Source organism: Microtus oregoni, unplaced genomic scaffold (assembly GCF_018167655.1).
Source record: "Microtus oregoni isolate MIOR12 unplaced genomic scaffold, Mior012 000060F_ref0000265, whole genome shotgun sequence".
Taxonomy (NCBI): domain Eukaryota; kingdom Metazoa; phylum Chordata; class Mammalia; order Rodentia; family Cricetidae; genus Microtus; species Microtus oregoni.
This window is the reverse complement of record NW_024543870.1, coordinates 11,707,501-11,724,460: the sequence shown is the minus strand read 5'-3', so window position 1 is coordinate 11,724,460 and position 16,960 is coordinate 11,707,501.

Here is a 16,960-nt window from a genome sequence, read left to right as displayed (position 1 = left end):
CTTTGGAACTAGCCCTCGTCGACCAGGCTGGCCTCAAACTCCCAGAGATCCACCTGCCTCTCTGCCAGATATGGAACCAGTCCTTTTGAATGCTTTCATCCTTCCTGGTCATTAAAAATTTGAAATGAAAACTAAGTTCTACACAACTGGAAAGACTGTCTCAAATAAAAGTTAAATAAAATGTTCTGAAATAGGGCACCTTCCATGCCCCCCCCCCCACCAAGGACACACTTGGGTGCAGACCAAGAGATACAAACAAAATTTGAAATGAAACTAAATGTACATGAAATTAATAGAATGAGATACTAAAAACTTAGTTGGATTGTCACTGTGGTGCACATCTTTTATTCTATCATCCAAGAGACAGAGACAGGTGTACCTCTGTGAATTCCCAGGTTTTGGAGAGAGGCCCCCATCCCAAATTAAAAAAAATATATATATATAAAAGTTCAACCAAAAAAAAAAGAAGGAAGAAAAGAAGAAAGAAACATTATGAACTGTCTCCTTGTTTCTAGAAACTTGTTTTGATTTGCATTTCTCTGATGACTAAGCATGTTGAACATTTCCTTAAGTGTCTTTCAGCCATTTTAGATTCCTCGGTTGAGAGTTCTCTGTTTAAGTCTGTACTCCATTTTGTGAGTTAGATTATTTGTTCTTGAGATGACCAATGTCTTGTGTTCTTTGTATGTTTTGGAGATCAGACAGACCTCTGTCTGATGTGGGGTTAGTGAAGATCTTTTTCCATTCTGTAAGGCCGTCATTTTTGTCTTGTTGGCCGTGTTCTTTGCTTTACAGAAGCTTTTCAGTTTCAGGAGGTCTCTCTCACTTATTAATTGTTTCTCTCAGTGTCTGTGCTACTGGGGTTCTATTTAGGAAGCGGTCTCCTGTGCTGATGCGTTCAAATGCGTTTGATATTTTTATTTTTATATTCTTTTATTGTGGATGAAGTCAATTATTTGAACTCTCAAATATTTTTCTTGTTATTATCTCTTTATTTGTTTGTTTATTTGTGGTTGTTCAACATAGGATTTCGTTGTGTGCCCTTGTATGCGTATGCCCTGGGACTCACTTTGTAGACAAAACTGGCCTCAGACTCACAGAGAGCCATCTGCCTCTGCCTCCTAATGCTGGGATTAAAGGCTAAACAACCTTTTTTATATATTTATTTTCCTAATAATTTATTTTATCGGCATTGGTGTTTTGCCTGCATGTATGTCTATCTGAGGGTGTCAGATCTTGGAGTTACAGACAGCTGTTGACTGCCATGTGGGTGGTAGGAATTGAACCTGGGTCCTCTGGAAGAGCAGTCAGCACTCTTAACCGCAGAGCCATCTCTCCAGCCCCCACCTTTTTTTTGAAAACAGGGTTTCTCTGTGTCACTTTGCCTGTCCTGAATCTCAATCTGCAGAACAAGGTAGCTTTAAACTTACAGTGATCTGCCAGCCTTGGTCTCCCTGATCTTGAAGGTGTTTTATCATCTCTCTCTCTGTCTGGCTATCTATCTATCCATTCATTTATTAGTTTATGTATTTGTTTATGTGTTTATTTATGTATTTATTTATTTTTGTTTTCTGAGACAGGATTTCTCTCTAGCTTTTGAGTCTGTCCTGGATCCAGACCTGGTCACAGCTGTACCTGAAAATAAAATAAACAAACAAACAAACAAAAACAAAAACAAAGCAAAGCAAAAGCCAGGCAGGACTCTCTGGTTGACCTTCCCTTTCCCCCTCCCCCACGGGCTCCTCAGAGGCAGTGAGGCCTCCGGCAGGGAATCCACAGAGCCTCTGCCCAAGGCTCTCCAGGGAACCCACTCTCTCCCTTTCCCCCAGCCCCAGGGCTGCCAGCCACATCTATCTCAGGCAGAGATGGCGGGCACTCTGGCTATCCAGGATGTGACAGACACAGACACAGAGAAGCAGGGAGGAAAGTTGCCCACTCTCTCACTAGATGCAGGCATGCAGGAGGAACAATGAAAGAACGAGAACTGGAGAGATGGAATTTCTGGAATGTCCAGAAACCACATGGTGGGGATCTAGTGACCTCTTTTGGTGACAGGGAGTACAGCACAGATTTGGGTTCTTGTGCTCCTGAGATGTAACCCCCACAAGGCAGCAGCTCATAAGTGATTGTAAATCCAGTTTCACACGACTGCACATAAAATAAAGTTAAATAAATCATAAAAAAATTCTTTAAAAATTTGAAATTAAAATAAGTTCTACACAACCAGAAAGACTGTCTCAAATAAAAGTAAAATAAAATGTTCTAAAATAGGACAACTTCCCTGCCCCCCACCCCCACAGGGACACACTTGGTGCAGACCAAGAGATACAAACAAAATTTGAAATTAAACTAAATCTACAAGAAACTGACCCTGGTTATTGTGGTGCACATCTGTGAATTTCCAGGCTTTATAGAGAGGCCCCCAACCCAAATAAAAAAAAAAATATATAAAAGTTTAACCAAACACACCCCCCCACACACACACAAAAAAAAAAAAAAGGAAGGAAAGAAAGAAGAAGGAGACATTATCAACTGTCTCCTTGGTCCTAGAAACTGGACCATGGGAGTTTAGGACCTATAAGACAGTGCACGAGTCTTGTGATCTCACTTGGTAGATGAGTCTGGATTTTAACTCACAGATGTCCTTCTGCCTGTGTCTCCCATGTGTCTCCCATAAAGGGTTCCCTAATTCTTGAATGGCATACCGAAAGTAGTTATTTCTACTTAGTTTGCGTTTGATTTTTTTTAAAAAAATCCATGCCTATTTATTTATTTATTTTTGGTTTTTCACGACAGGGTTTCTCTGTAGCTTTGGAACTAACCCTTGTAGACCAGGCTGGCCTCAAATTCACAAAGATCCACCTGCCTTTGCCTCCCAAGTGCTGGGATTAAAAGAATGTGCCACCACCACCCGCCTTTGTTTCTTATATTTATTTTTGTAAAGCTCTACATTTTTCTTTGCTCTCTTCCATGTCTCCCCTTCAACCCTCTCCCAAGGTTCCCATGCTCTCAGGAGATCTTGTCTTTTTCTACTACTCATGTATTTTAGATCTATGTATGTCTCTCTTAGGGTCCTCATTGTTGTCTAGGTTCTCCGGGATTGTGATTTGTGAGCTTTATGTTTAAAAATCACTTATGAGTGAGTATATGTGGTAATTGTCTTTTAGGGTCTGGGTTACTTTCCTCAAAATGATGTTTCCTAGCTTCATCCATTTGCCTGCAAAATTCAAGATGTCATTATTCTTTTCTGCTGTGTAGTAAGTACTCCATTGTGTAAGTATACCACATTTTCCTCATCCATTCTTCAGTCAGAGGGCATTTAGGCTACTTCCAGGTTCTGGCTATGACAAACAATGCTGCTATGAACATAGTTGAGCCCATGTCCTTGTGGCACAATTGAGCATCCTTTACATATATACCTAAAAGTGGTATTGCTGGGTCTTGAGGAAGGTTGTTTCCTAATTTTCTGAGAAATCGCCACACTGACATCCAAAGGGGGCTGTACCAGCTTGCATTCCCACCAGCAATGCAGCAGTGTTCCCTTTTCCCCACATCCTCTCCAGCATAAGTTGTCATCAGTGTTTTTGATCTTGGCCATCCTTACAGGTATAAAGTGGAATCTCAGAGCTGTTTTGATTTACCTATCTCTGATGACTAAGGATGTTGAACATTTCCTTAAGTGTCTTTCAGCCATTTTAGATTTCTCGGTTGAGAGTTCTCTGTTTAGGTCTGTACCTCCATTTTGTGAATTGGATTATTTGTTCTTGAAATGACCAATGTCTTGAGTTCTTTGTATATTTTGGAGATCAGACCTCTGTCTGATGTGGGGTTAGTGACGATATTCTGTACTGGAGTTAGATTTAGGAAGCGGTCTCCTGTGCCGATGCGTTCAAATGCATTTTTTTAAATAAATATTTATTTATTATGTATACAATATTCTTTCTCTGTGTATGTCTGAAGGCCAGAAGAGAGCACCAGACCCCATTACAGATGGTTGTGAGCCACCATGTGGTTGCTGGGAATTGAACTCAGGACCTTTGGAAGAGCAGGCAATGCTCTTAACCGCTGAGCCATCTCTCCAGCCCCCATTCAAGAGCTTTTGATATTTTTATTTTTATATTTTTTTATTGTGGATGAGGTCAATTATTTGAACTCTCAAATATTTTTATTGTTATTATCTGTTTGTTTATTTGTGGTTTTGCAACACGGGGTTTCCTTGTGTATCCTTGTGTGCCCTGGAACTCACTTTGTAAACAAGACTGGCCTCAGACTAACAGAGATCCGCCTGCCTCTGCCTTCTAGTGCTGGCATTAAAGGCGTACACTAAACACATTTTTTTTTTTGAAAACAGGGTTTCTCTGTGTCACTTTGCCTAACCTGAATCTCAATGTGCAGAACAAAGTAGCCTTAAACTCACAGTGATCTGCCTGCTTTGGTCTCCCTGATCTTGGAGGTGTTTTATCATCTTGCTTACTTGATTTTTTGCTTTCTTGCTCTCTTGCTTTTTTTTTCCTTCTTTTATTAGTTAATTCTTGAGGCATGGTCTCTCTGTGTAACAGCCCTAGCCGTCATCTATCTATCTATCTATCTATCTATCTATCTATCTATCTATATTTATGTATATTTGGTTTTGTGTTTTGCTTTATGAGACAGGGTTTCTCTGCTGCTTTGGAGACTGTTCTTAAAACTAGCTCCTTTCTTGTAGACCAGGCTGTCCTAAAACTCCCAGAGATCCTATTTCTGCTAAATATGGAGCCAGTGCTCTTGAATGCCTTTGTCTGGTGAGGTCAAAAGCCACCCCCCACCCCCACCCCCACAACACACACACAAACCAAACACAGGCACAGGCACATCCAGAGACACATGAATAAACTTTTAAATTAAGAGCCCGGAGGGCTGGAGAGATGGCTCAGAGGTTAAGAGCATTGCCTGCTCTTCCAAAGGTCCTGAGTTCAATTCCCAGCAACCACATGGTGGCTCACAACCATCTGTAATGAGGTCTGGTGCCCTCTTCTGGCCTGCAGGCATACACGCAGACAGAATATTATATACATAATAAATAAATATTAAAAAAAAAAAAAAAAAAAAAAAAAAAAAGAGCCCGGAGAGCTAGTTTCGTGGCTCGTCCAGAGAAATTGGGTTCAATTCCCAGCACCTGCATGGCAGCTCATAGTGATTGTAAATTCAGTAGTTTCTGGGTGATCTGACATCTTCAGACCATTGCACATAAAATAAAGTTAAATAAATCATAAAAAATTCCTTAAGAAATTTAACTAAGTCCTACACAATTGGAAACACTCTCAAATAAAAGTAAAATAAACGGAAAAGAATGCAGTGCTAAGTGCAGTTATGAAAATGTTTTGAAATGTGATACCTTCCCTGTCTCCCCCACATACACAAGCCACACTGAGAGATTTAAATAAAATCTGGGTAATCATTTATGTATCTGGCTTATGTCAGAGGGGCAGGGGAAGCTGAAGCCTTGTCCTTTGGGCTCCAGGTTCTCAGTACTGCATCAAAAACTCGAATGTATAGTGAGCCCATGTCTGTCCTGCCGGCAGCACTCAGGAACTGGGAATACAAGGATCAGGAGATCATCTTCAAAACCCAGCAAGTGCAAACCATCCTGGTGGGAAAGAGACCCTCTAAAAGAAATCAATAAAATGACATTTTTATTTTTTTCTGTCTGAAGTGAAAATGCTCCAAATAATTCACTGCATCAGTATTCCTGGAAATGATATCAAAGTCAGATTTTTTTTTAACATTTTATTTTATTTTTATTATATTTATTTATTTTGTTTTTTTGTTTTTTTTTTTTTTTTTTTTGGTTTTTCGAGACAGGGTTTCTCTGTGGCTTTGGAGCCTGTCCTGGAACTAGCTCTCTAGACCAGGCTGGTCTCGAACTCACAGAGATCCGCCTACCTCTGCCTCCCGAGTGCTGGGATTAAAGGCGTGCGCCACCACCGCCTGGCATAAATCAGAATTTTTCATATTATTCCATGGCTGTTGTAATTTTCTCTGTGGCAGACAGAGGCAGGCAGATCTCTGTGAGTTTGAGGCCAGCCTGGTCGTCTACAGTTCCAGGACAGGTGCCAAAGCTACAGAGAATCCTGGTCTCAGAAAAAAAAAAAAAAAAAAAAAAAAATTTTTTTTTTCTCTGTGTCTCCTGTATCGTGTGTCTTAAGGAATCCTAAGCGCCTGTAGGTGATCTAGGAAATCTCCTGTAGCAAGGGCCCTGGCCTCCACTCCTGTCCCCTGAGGGCACCTGGTAAAAGTGAGAGGGCAGATTTAAGAGACTAGTAAAGTTCAAGGTCACCAGCCCTTCCCAACAGCTAGAACTCCTTGCTAAACCTTTAAAGGGTGAGGCTACAACTTAATTCGTCTGCTTAGATATGGATATTTTTGTTGTGGTTCTTGTTTTACAGGGCAGGAACAGATATCCAAGTGGGAATTTTTCCACGGCTGTTTTAATTTTCTCAGACTCGGTATTTAGTATGAGAAGTGGGGTGTGGGGTTGTACAAACACAACTACCAAAAAAGAACCCCAAGAAAGCAGGCCTCCCTCCCTCCCTCCCTCTCTCAGTTCCTCCCTCTCACCAAGCCATAATTGTGGCAGCCCCTTGGCCCACATAGTCCTTTCACTGATCAGTCAGACACACTCTTTTTTTTTATTTTTGAATTGTGGGTGAAGTCAATTAATTGAGCTCTTAGATTATTATTATTATTATTAGTTTATTTGTGGTTTTTTCTACATAGAGGTTCCCTGTGTTTGCCCTGGAACTCACTTCGTAGACAAGGCTGGCCTCAGACTCACAGAGATCTAGCTGCCCCTGCCTCTACCTCTGCTTCCTAGTGCCGGAATTAAAGGCCTGCACTAAACACACTTTTTTCCCCCAAGACAGGGTTTCTCTGTGTCTGTCCTTTTGCCTGTCCTGAAACTCACACTGCAGAACAAGGTGGCCTCAAACTCACAGCGATCTGCCTGCCTCTGCCTCTCCTGATTTCTGAGGGCTGAGAATAAAGAAATGTGCTGCCACCATTACCCAGCTAGGCAGCTGCCCAAAATATACTGCTGCTGCTGCAATTAAAAAAAAATTAAAATAAAATAACCTGAGATAAACAAAGAAAAAAAAAGGAAAACACCTGTTTTTTCTTCCTTCCTTCCTTCCTTCCTTCCTTCCTTCCTTCCATCCTTTTTCCTTGTTTTTTTTTCTTCCTTTGTTTTTTTTTCTGTTTTCTTCTTTTATTATTATTATTTTTTTGGTGCAGGGTTTCTCTGTATAATACCTTTAACTCATTATATAAACCAGGCTGTCATCTTGGTAACATTATGGTTTTGTATTATGGTTTTGTTTTTTCTTATTTCTTGTCTGTAAATCGACAAATCAACATTTCTTCTCTCTCTCTCTCTCTCTCTCTCTCTCTCTCTCTCTCATTTAATTTATGTTTTATTATTATTATTATTTTTTTTTTGGTTTGTGTTCTTGTTTTGATTTCCAAGGCAGGATTTCTCTGTTGCTTTGGAGCCTGTCTTTGGAACTAGCTCTTGTCAACAAAGAGCTGGCCTCAAACTCCCAGAGATCCACCTGCCTCTCTGCCAGATATGGAACCAGTCATCTTGGTTAGTTCAAAAGCCACCCCATGGGCTGGAGAGATGGCTCAGAGGTTAAGAGCATTGCCTGCTCTTCCAGAGGTCCTGAGTTCAATTCCCAGCAACGACATGGTGGCTTACAACCATCTGTAATGAGGTCTGGTGCCCTCTTCATGTCCAGCAGGCATACAAACAGACAGAACACTGTATACATAATAAATAAATAAATTAAAAAAATAAAATCATAAGTAAAAATTAAAAAAAAGCCACCCCATAAACACACACACACACACACACACACACACACACACACACACACACACAGAGAAACATATATTTATTTTTTAAAAAAAAATTAAGGGCCTGAAGAGATGGCTCAGTGGCTCTGAGGAAGAGGTTTCCATTTCCAGCACCCGTATGGCAGCTCATACGTGATTGTAAATCCAGTTCCTGGATGATCTGATACCCTGACACCATTGCACATCTAAAGTTAAATAAATCATAAAAAATTCTTTAAGAAATTGAAATTAAACTAAGTCCTACACAACTGGAAACACTCTTAAATAAAAGCAAAATTAAATGTAAAAGTGCTAAAACAGTGCTAAGTGCAGTTATGAAAATGTTTGGAAATGTGATACCTTCCCTGTCTCCCACACATACAAAAGGCACACTGAGAGATTTAAATAAAACTTGAAAATGGGTGGGCAGTGGTGGCACATGCCTTTATTCCCAGCGCACAGGAGGCAGATGCAGGTGAATCTCTGGGAGTTCAAGGCCAGCCTGGTCTACAAGAGCTAGTTCCAGAAAAGCTAGGTAGGACTGTTATGCAGGGAAACCCTGTCTCGAAAAACAAAACAAAACAAAACAAAAAAATTAAAATTGAACTAAAGAAAGACAGATAGAAAGAATGAAAATGAAGAAACAAAAAAAAAAAAAACAAAGGAAGGCAGTCCTGGAGGCTTGTCTAAAAAGGGCCTTCGCTACAATGTTTTGAATTGTGATCCCCCCCCCCCACACATACGTACGTAAATACACACACACACACACACACACACACACACACACACACGGACAGACATGAGCACACTGAGAAAAACAAATAAAATCTGAAGTTAAACTCAATGTATAAGAGAGTCAGAGAACACACACACACACACACACACACACACACACACACACACGGACAGACATGAGCACACTGAGAAAAACAAATAAAATCTGAAGTTAAACTCAATGTACAAGAGAGTCAGAGAACACACACACACACACACACACACACACACACACACACACACACTGAAATAAAACCATGCTACAGCACGGTCTCATACAGGACTGTCATGCATTTGTTGAAGAAATCTACTTTGAAACATATTTCATGATAGTTGCCTAGTTAAAACTCACTCCCCTCCTTAGGGTCTGATGTTGACTGGTCAGGGCAAGCTTATAAAATTCCTTTGTTCAGAGCTAATGCTTGATGCCCCTACTATATTTATTTATTTAGGTTTTTCGAGACAGGGTTTCTCTGTGGTTTTGGAGCCTGTCCTGGAACTAGCTCTTGTAGACCAGGCTGGTCTCGAACTCATAGAGATCCGCCTGCCTCTGCCTCCCGAGTGCTGGGATTAAAGGCTTGCGCCACCACCGCCCTGCGATGCCCCTACTATAAAAATTGGTTTCAGAAACCGGCCTTTTGCCACAGTGTCAGAAGCCCAAACTCTGCCTGTGGTCTCAGCTAGCTGATAAGCTTCTGTGACTCGCAGTGTGTTTTAATTTTTAAGTTTGTTTTTGGTTTATTATACTTGGTGGTGTTCTCATCTTTGCATGACCCCCCCCCCGCCCCCACCCCAACATTTAAGTGTCTTTCGATCCCTCTGTTGAGAGTTTTCTGTTTAGGTCTGTACTCCATTTTTTTTTTAATTTATTTATTTTACATATATAGTGTTCTGGGCACCAGATCTCATTATAGATGGGTGTGAGCCATCATGTGGTTGCTGGGAATTGAACTCAGGACCTCTAGAACAGCAGTCAGTTCTCTTAACCTCTGAGCCATCTCTCCAGCCCTCCATTTTTTTTTTTTTTTTTTTTGATTTTTCGAGTCAGGGTTTCTCCGTAGCTTTTGGTTCCTGTCCTGGAACTAGCTCTTGTAGACCAGGCTGGCCTCGAACTCACAGAGATCCGCCTGCCTCTGCCTCCCGAGTGCTGGGATTAAAGGCGTGCGCCACCACCGCCCGGCCTCCATTTTTTTTTAATTGGATTATTTGTTCTTTTGATGACCAATTTCTCGAGTCCTTTGTGTATTTTGGAGATCAGACCTCTGTCTGATGTGGGGTTAGTGAAGATCTTTTCCCATTCTGTAAGGCCGTCATTTTGTCTTGTTGGCCATGTTCTTTGCTTTACAGAAGCTTTTCAGTTTCAGGAGGTCTCACTTATTAATTGTTTCTCTCAGTGTCTGTGCTACTGGGGTTCTATTTAGGAAGCGGTCTCCTGTGCCGATGTGTTCAAGTGCATTTGATATTTTTATTTTTATATTCTTTTATTGTGGATGAAGTCAATTATTTGAACTCTCAAATATTTTTATTGTTATTATCTCTTTATTTGTTTGTTTATTTGTGGTTGTTCAACATAAGGTTTCGTTGTGTACCCTTGTATGCCCTGGGACTCACTTTGTAGACAAGACTGGCCTCAGACTCACAGAGAGTCATCTGCCTCTTCCTCCTGGTGCTGAGATTAAAGGCATGCACTAAACACCTCTTTTATATATTTATTTTTCTAATAATTTATTTTATTGGCATTGGTGTTTTGCCTGCATGTATGTCTATCTGAGGGTGTCAGATCTTGGAGTTACAGACAGCTGTTGACTGCCATGTGGGTGGTAGGAATTGAACCTGGGTCCTCTGGAAGAGCAGTCAGCACTCTTAACCGCAGAGCCATCTCTCCAGCCCCCACCTTTTTTTTTGAAAACAGGGTTTCTCTGTGTCACTTTGCCTGTCCTGAATCTCAATCTGCAGAACAAGGGAGCCTTAAACTCACAGTGATCTGCCTGCCTTGGTCTCCCTGATCTTGGAGGTGTTTTTATCATCTCTCTGTCTGGCTATGTAGCTATCTATCCATTCGTTTATTTATTTTTTTTTTTTTTTGTTTTCTGAGACAGGATTTCTCTCTAGCTTTGGAGTCTGTCCTGGATTCAGACCTGGTCACAGCTGTACCTGGAAACAAAACAAAACAAAAACAAAGCAAAGCAAAGCAAAAGCCAGGCAGGACTGTAATGGTTGACCTTCCCTTTCCCCCTCCCCCATGGGCTCCTCAGAGGGGGTCAGGCCTCCTCCAGGGAATCCACAGAGCCTCTGCCCAAGGCTCTCCAGGGGACCCACTCTCTCTCTCCCTTTCCCCCAGCCCCAGGGCTGCCGGCCACATCTATCTCAGGCAGAGGTGGCGGGCACTCTGGCTATCCAGGCTGTGACAGACACAGATACACACAAGCAGGGAGGAAAGGTGCCCACTCTTTCACTAGGTGTAGGCATGCAGGAGGAACAATGAAAGGATGAGAACTGGAGAGATGGAATTTCTGGAATGTCCAGAAACCACATGGTGGGGATCTAGTGCCCTCTTCTGGTGACAGGGAGTACAGCACAGATTTGGGTTCTTGTGCTCCTGAGACCTACCCCAATTTAATACTGACATTATCCTATCATACCCTATATATCACATATAGGCTTGCTTGATATCACACGCATACACTGCCTACGTTTCTGCCTGACCCCTGTGAGAGAGCCTGGTACCTTCAGAAGGCAGAAGATGGGGTGTGGGTCTGTCTGTCTGTCTGTCTGTCTATCTGTCCATCTATTCTTCCATAAAGTATTTATGTAATACTTTATTCCTTTGTTTGTTTTGTGACAGGGTTTCTCTCTAGTTCTCTCTAATTGAGTCAGTCCTGGAACTAGCTCTTGGAGACCAGACCGAGTGCTGGAATTAAAGGCGTGTACCACCATTACCCGGTTAGAAGTCTTTTTAAAAAGTAGGCAATTAGAGCTGCAAATTTCCTCATAGGACTGATTTTACTGTGTGCCAGGGTTTGTGTAGGGTTTTGCTTTCATTTTCTTGAGTGAACCTCCCCCCCCCCCCCCCCCCCCCCCCCCCGTCTCTCTTATTCTAGAGCTCTGTTTTGTCTTCCATGAGCTCTGAGGGGTACTTGGCTTGAGTGTGATATACACACACAGACTCACTATTAAGGAAAGTTCAAGATCAAGATCCTTTCCTAACTCTGTGACCTTGCAACAGAGAAGTTTCAAGGGGTGTGAAGGGTGTGCCTACTGACACTGGCATTCATTTTATCTGCTAGGCAGCAAATGCTATGGATTGTGTGTGTGTGTGTCTCTGTTAGTTTAGGTGTCTTTCCAGTCCACGTTGGTGTAATTACCGTGCGTGTGTATATTCAGTGCTCTGATCCTTTCAAATGGTTGTGAAGGAAGGCCTAGCCTAGGAATGACTTCAGTGACGTGTTGTTATTTTCCTTTCCTAACTCTGTGACCTTGGGACAGAGAAGTTTCAAAGGGTGTGAAGGGTGTGCCTACAGCTCCACTGGCCTTCCTTGATGTGTACATCTGTTGCCTTTCCTGTAGTAAACATTCTTGTTGGAGTTGGGAAATTGCTGATTCGAACTCAGCCAAATTCATGGAATAGCCCTGGCTGTCCTGGAACTCATTTTTATAGACCAGGCTGTCCTTTTGGTGACGTTCTATTTTTTTTTTCTTCCTCTTATTTTTCTATCTGCAGTCAACATTGGTGTAAGGACTGTGTACCTGTATATTCACTGCTCTGATCCTTCTTCCTTCCTTCTTCCTTCCTTCCTTCCTTCCTTCCTTCCTTCCTTCCTTTCTTTCATATGTCTGCCCTCTCCCGAAAACCCAAAAATTTCTAGCCTCCCAACGCAATTAAAAATAACTAAAATTTTAGTAAACTGGCATTTAAAAAAGGAAGGAAGGCAGGCAGGCAGGCAGGCAGGCAGGCAGGTAGGCAGGCAGGCAGGCCTGGATGGTGGTTGTGAAGGGAGCCCTGGCCTAGTCATATCCTCTGCCATGACTGTAACCCCAGTACTCAGGAGCTCTAAAGGGTCTGAGAAGCTGCTTTCATGCTTCTGCTGCTGGGCATTTATTTATTTATCTATCTGGCTTATGTGGGAGGGGAAGGGAAAGCCAGAGCCTTGTCCTATGGGCTCCACGCTCTCAGTAGTGTCTCATAAACTCGAGTGTGAGGGCCCATGTCTGTCATGTCAGCAGCACTCAGAAACTGAAAACACGAGGATCAGGAGATCATCTTCAGCAACTCAGCAAGTGAGAACCATCGTGGTGGGGAAACAGACCCTCTCCAAGAAATGACTAAAGTGACCTGTTTATTTTTTTCTGTCCTAAGTGACACATCACTATGACGATATTATTCCCGGAAATGAAATTCGAGTGGGATTTTTTTCAAAACTATTTTTATTTCATTATTATTATTATGATTATTATTTAAAAAAAAACTATTCCACGGCTGTTTTAATTTTCTCCGACTCGGTATTTAGTCTGAGAAGTGTGGGCTGAGGGTGTGGGGAGTGGGGTGAAGAAAAAGAACCGCAAGCAAGCAAGCAAGCAAGCAAGCAAGCAAGCAAGCAGTGGCCATGGTGAAAGGAGACTTAGATGGCAGGGAACTGCCGTTGCCGCCTCCCTCGGTCCCCCTCGGTCCCCCTCGGTCCCTCCTTCTCACCATGCCCTAATGGTTGCAGAAGCCCCTGGCCTGTCAGACACACTCTTTGTTTCCCGTGAGCAAGCGAGCGAACGATCGATTCGCCTGTTTTCCTAGCTGCCTGTGGTCTCGGTCGTACTTTCGTTTTCGTAGCCCCGAATGTCCAGCCCGGCCCACGTTCACCGTGTTCGGGGGTGGGGTGGGGGAACCGACAGGGGAGTTCCCTGTCCTGCTGTGGGCCCGTGCCACCTCCGGGCGTGAGCGTGGGAGGACGCTGTCACGCCAGAGAAGGTGAAGACGCCGCCGCCGCCGCCGCCGCCGCCGCCGCCGCGGCCGAGCGAGCGAGCGAGCGAGCGATCTATGGCGGTCGGTTGTCGGGCGCCCCCTAGCGGTGGCCTTTTTCTCCTGGTCCTCGGTCGGTGACGAGGACGGGGCGAAACGGCTTTTGTGAGGCGGAAAGAGTGACGAGAGTCCCGGCCTGGCAGGCGGGTGTGTCCCGGAGTCGGTGTCGTGCTTGGGAACGGTCTCTGTGTAGGAGGTTGTGCCGGAAGTCACCCATGGGTGCATGCGTGCATGCGTTGGGGATGGAACCGAGTGACGGGACCAGCTGGAGAGGGTGCTGGGAGACTCGAGCGGGTCGACCAGAAGGCTTCAGTCGTTCGCGTACCCCCGCTAGGTGTCGGGTCCTCCCGGGCCCAGGATCGGTGAAATACCCCGGCTTTAAAAGTTGCTTTTCCCTTGCCTTTTCTCTCTTCTAAGAGCCCTGGGACCCGGCGACCCGAGGCCGAGAGGAGGCGATGGTTGATCCCGGCTTCCCCGCTGGGGTCTCGGACATTTTTTTTTCCTCTTGCGAGAACCATCGGTCCTCAGTGCCGGACTTCGTCATCTTGAGGCCGAGAGGAGGCGGTGGTCCCGGCTTTCTCGCCTCCCTGTTCCGGACTCTCGGAGCTTTTTATTCATTTTCTTCCTCTTGTCAGGAACCCTCGGTCCTCAGTGGCGGGCTTTGCCATCCTGAGACCGAGAGGAGGCCGTGGTGCCGGCTTCCTCGCCTCCCTGGTCCGGACTCGTTGGGGTCTCGGAGCTCTACCCCGCCCCTTTCTCCTGCCCTCGGTCTTGCGAGAGCCCAGCGGCGGGCCTCGTGTTGTCGAGGCCGAGAGGAGGGTGGTGGTCCCGGCTCCCCTGTTCACTGGTCCCCGGTTTCTTGGACTCGAGATTTTTTTTTCCAAGTTTTTTCTTCTTGCCCTTCTCCATTCCTAGCGGCTGGTCGCAGGGTCCTCGGCCGGGAGGAGGCTGGGCGCCCGGCTTTCTGACATGTCCACCTCGCTCTCTCGGTCCTTTCATGGTTATGAGGTCGACCAGTTGTTCCTTTGAGGGTCGGTTCTCTTGTTTATGGGGACATTTTTGGGACATTTCACCCAGCCTCACTTTCAGGAGTTCTGTGTGGTCTGTGAATGACTCCCCGTATCTGTTGTCATTCTTCTAATGGTTGCTATCTGTCCTTATTGTACCTGCAGATAGGTGCTGACACGCTGTCCTTTAATTGGGTGACATTAAAGGACGCTAGGTGGCGGTCTCTCTTCTGAGCCTCACTGGGTGTTACTTTTCCCGTCTAGCCCAGCCCGCGCCTCGCTGCCTTTTGGGGCTGGGCCCGTGTGTGCTTTTCCTGTGCGGCTTTTTGAGATGACCGGCTTCCTTGCCTTGCTTTTGCCCGTGGTGAAGCGTGTCAGGCATCCCCGCTTCGTGGCTTGTCACCCGTTCTGCTTGGATGGTGGGACCCGTCTCTCGATGCTTCTTTCTCCCTTACCGTCCCGGTGCTTTTTTTTTTTTTCTTTTTTTTTTTGGGAGGGCGGGGACCAGGTTGTGGAGCTCCCGAGTCTCCTCCATGGTCCTCTGCTCCCGTGTGCCTCCCGAGCGCACTGTTTTTTCTCACCCCCTTCCCAGCTTGTGGAGCTCCCGAGTCTCCATGAGTCCTTTTGGGTTGAGGGTGGCCCGGCCCTTCTGCTGCCTTATGTGCCTCCCGAGTGCACACCTTTTCTTGGATTCCCTGGTTGACCCCCCGCCGCTGTTTTTTGGTGTGGAGGTGTGTGAAGGGTTTTCTTTTTTTTTTTTGTTTTTTTTGGCGGCATGTGTTGGGTCTGTGGTGATCTCTCGCTCGATTCTTCCCGGTTCCGCTTTGTTGATCGATGTGGTGTGCTCGCCCTGTGTTCATTCGGGCCGGAGGCCTAAGCCGCGCCAGGCGAGGGACGGACATTCATGGCGAATGGCGGCCGCTCTTCTCGTTCTGCCAGCGGGCCCCTCGTCTCTCCTCCCCACCTTTACCGGTGGTGTGTGGAAGGCAGGGGTGCGGTTATCCGGCCTGAGCCCTGTGAAAGCCCCCCCGCACTCCTCGCTGTGGTTCGTGGGGGTTCCTGTGAGGCGCGCCGGGGGCTTTGTTCCCCGTCGCGCGTTTCGCTATGCCCACCGTGTGTGGGTCTGTTTGGCCCTCCTCCCTCCGAGCCGGGGGAGGGTCGGCTGATGTGCCGTGTTACGTGCCCCTCCCGACCGGGTTCGTGTGCACGCGCCTTGCTTTGTGATCCTTGTGGTGCTCCTGGAGCGTTCCAGGCCGATCTTCAGAGGTGCCCGGTTCTGAGCGGTGGCGGCGTTTCCCGGTTCTCTGACGTGTATGCCTCCTGCGCGTGGTGTACGGCCTTTAGCGGTGTTCCTCTGCGAGGTGTGTGGTCCCGAGGATCAAGTAAGGGGGTCGAGGCGAGCGGTAAGATGGCTCTCTCACGGCTATCTCGTGAGATCGGGCGAGCGGCCCACCACGCGCTGCCTTCTCCCGTAGGCGGTGAGCCGTTGGGTGGTGTTGAGCGGTCGCGGCCGGCCTTTTTCATTTTCTTCTCACCGTTAAAGGTGGTCTGTCTGATGGACTGACTATAAGAATGCCTCCCCGCCTGGTGCAGACCCGGTGGGTGTTGCCGGAGAGGCAGGCCTGGCTCTCGGGGGACCTCTTGTGTAGTATGCTTTTTCTCGGTCCGGTCCCCCCTGTCCGCGAACGCTCAAGAGTGCGCCCCGGAAAGGAAGCCTTACCGATACCACAGACCCCCCCGCCTCGCCGCGCTCGAGATCATCGAGTGGTGTGCGTGTGTCGCTTCCCCTGCTCTTGCGCTGCCGCGGCCGGAGGCTCGTCGGGCCGGGTCCGTCCCGCCCGCCCTCAGTGAGAAAAAGTGCCTTCTCTAGCGATCCGATGGGAAGAGAGGGCGTGCTTGGGGTCGCCCTGGCACGCCCTGAACGCCCGATGCGCGTAGCTTTGGCCGGGTGCCCCTCGCCGTGTCCCGTCTTTGGGGGGGGAAGACCCGAGCGTTTGTGTCGCCCGCTGCGGCCCGCGCCTCCTCGCTCCGAGTCCGGGGAGGAACCACGCGGGGCAAGAGAGCGTGTCGTGAAGCCGGCGTGCCGTGTCGGAGCCTGAGATGTGTTACCCGTGGTGGGGAACGAAGGGGGGCCGCGTGCGCGCACGCCCGAGTGCCGCGGGACCCCGATTCCCCCGCTCCCCCCGAGGGTGCGTACGCGCCTCGGTCGGGGCGTGGAACCGAGCGGAAAGAGCGGGGCTGGGTGGCGGTGGGCTCCCGGGCCCCACCCGTCCACCGTCCGTGCCCGCCGCGAGCGGTC